This window comes from Arachis ipaensis, chromosome B06 (genome assembly GCF_000816755.2).
Source record: "Arachis ipaensis cultivar K30076 chromosome B06, Araip1.1, whole genome shotgun sequence".
NCBI classification, from domain to species: Eukaryota; Viridiplantae; Streptophyta; class Magnoliopsida; order Fabales; family Fabaceae; genus Arachis; species Arachis ipaensis.
In genome coordinates, this window is record NC_029790.2 from 112,326,687 (window position 1) to 112,329,407 (window position 2,721).

General features: G+C 33.6%; 1 pseudogene; it reads right to left on the reverse strand.

Annotated features, from left to right (window-relative positions):
* Window positions 1,055–1,643, reverse strand: LOC107647356 (annotated as a pseudogene).

Genomic DNA, 2,721 nt, shown 5'->3' on the forward strand with positions numbered 1-2,721 from the left:
TTGATGAAATACTGTGAATCTGTGATAAAAGTAGTCTAAATTCATACTCCAACATACTAATCTTTTATTTCACATATTGTAAATCTACATAAATTGTGATAGTCTCTCAGAGTTTATTCCTCTCCAAATGCATGCTATTTGTAATTGCTTCCAATGGTTTCTCGTTATACATAATCTATTTCTCTTTTGTAGATTATGTTGAGTTTCTATTTTCTTGTAATATTTAACATTCTCAAACAGACTATGTTCTAATCTGTGGTGTTTTTTAATAAATTTAATACTAAAATGTAAGTTTTCCGAAAAATTATAACTAGATCATTTAACATATAATTTATTTATTTATTTAATTAAGTAATTTACCTGCATTTTCTTTATATAAGAAACAAAAATAAAAACAAAAAATTGAAGAAGGAAACAAAAAAAGGTTAAGAAACAAAAGGCACAAATTTTTCTTTTATGAAAAACACAAGTTTTTTATGTATTTAGTATAGAAATTTTTTGCATTAAATGCCGAATTTTTGTTAACCTAAACACAGAATTCTTTTAAGTTAGACACAAAAATATTTTTTAAAGATAAGCAAACACATTTCTTTACAAACATATTGAAAGAACTAGAAATAGCAAACATGTTAAGAAAGGTTGGGATGATAAATTATTAGACCAATTTAGTTAGATTTAGTTACTAAAATTGTATGAAGTACGAACATAAACATAGATACGGGACATGACATAGTAGAAAATATGTGGACACACTAATTTTAATTTTTTATAAGACACGGGACAAATGATAAAATATAATACTCCAAATAAAGGAAAAAAACAATCATTTGTACCCATAAACTTTACGAACGTTGACAAAAATATCCGTCAAAGAAGAAAACTAATGTTGTACCCATCAAAGATGGGTTCCGTACGACAAAAGTACTCAAATCCTAATTTTTTTTTGAGTTTTAATAAAATTTTCAAATTACTCCACCTTTTATCTTTAACCTCAACACCACCGTATTTTTTTTTCTCCAAATCTCAAACTTTCACATTCCTCCATTACTACCACGTTAACCACCTTCTCTATTCTCTGCTATTTCACTAACGCCACCATGACGACATTAACATCATCACAATAATCATCATCGACATCATCTCTGCTACTCCTCCTCTTATAATCCTTCCCTTTGTAATCATTGTCATGATACCTACATCCGATTCAAGCATCAAACCAAACCGTGAATTCGACACCATAGCAAAAAATATCACTCGAAAACAAAATTCAAAATGCTACCTTCTCCTGGGACTGTGGCTGCGCTTAGATCTGGGAGCAGATTCGACAATCCTACCTTTGTTGATGCGCTCGGTGTTGGGACCATACTTGGTGAATTGGATGGTGACTTTGCGGCCATCGATGACCCTACCGTCGAAGTGCTCGACAACCTTTTAGGCCTCGTTGGCATACTTGTAGCGGACAAGTGCGAAGCCCCTGGAGTTGTCGGTGCAGCAGTCCTTGGGAATGAAAATGTCGACGATGTCGCCATACTTATGGAAAAGAGGGAAGATTCATTGATGATTGTACAGAAGGTGATGATGAGGATAAGAAAGGAGTATCTGTTGCTAATGTGTGGTGGACCTAACCTTCTGAAGTGAGACATAGTTGGTGCCTTTGCGGATTGCAGCAACAACAACAGCTCCGAGGGAGAGGTAATCTGTGCGCAGGCTTAAGGTGGCGCTGGGGCTATCCCGGGACTTAGGGTGGGTGTCGTTGGAGGTGGCAGTGTTGCATGGGAATAGGCGGATTGTCTAGAGGTCTTGTCGTTGTCTTCATCATCGTCGGCGTGGAAAGATGGTGGCAGTGGTGGTGGTAGTAGTGGAATAGCAGAAAATAGAAAAGATGGTTAAAGTGGTGGTAACGGAGTAATTTGAAAGTTTGAGATTTGGGAAAGAAGAGATGGTGGTGGAGTTGAGGTTGAAGATAAAGGGTGGGAGGAGTAATTTGGAAATTTTATTAAAAAATTAACAAAAATTTAAGATTTAGGTACTTTTGACGTACGAAACCTATCTTTGATGGGTACAACGTTAGTTTTCTTCTTTGACAGATACTTTATTTTATCAATATTCGTAAAATTCATGGGTACAAATGGTTGTTTTTTTTTTTTAAGTATAGTATACTTAATGGAAATACTATGATAAAATGCAGTAGTCCAAATTTATACTTCGACATACTACTCCTCTATTTCACATATTGCAAATCTATGTAAATCGTGATGGCCACTTACAGTTTATCTTTGTCCAAATGCACGTAATTCACCACTATCTCTCACAGTTTTTCATTGTTCATAATCCACTTCTCCCTCTAGCAGATTATGTTAAATATCTATTTTCTTAGAGGCGGAGCCTCATAGTAAGGAAGGGGCAATGGCTCCCTTAAATTTTAATTTCTTCATATAAATTACATATAAGTTTTAATTTAACCTCCTTAAAATTTTTATTTTAGTCTTATTTTATTATGAAGTTAATTTTTGGCCCCTTCTTAATATTCTACCTAACTCTGCTCTTGTATTTTCTCATCATCCTTGACATTCTCAAGCGAACTACGTTCATATGACTAATTCCTGGTGTCCTATAATAAATTACATAGAAACCAAACACGACCAAAATATAAGCTTCTTTTAAAAAAGTTATAATTGAATAATTTCAATCTATAATTTATTTATTTAAGTAATTTATCCT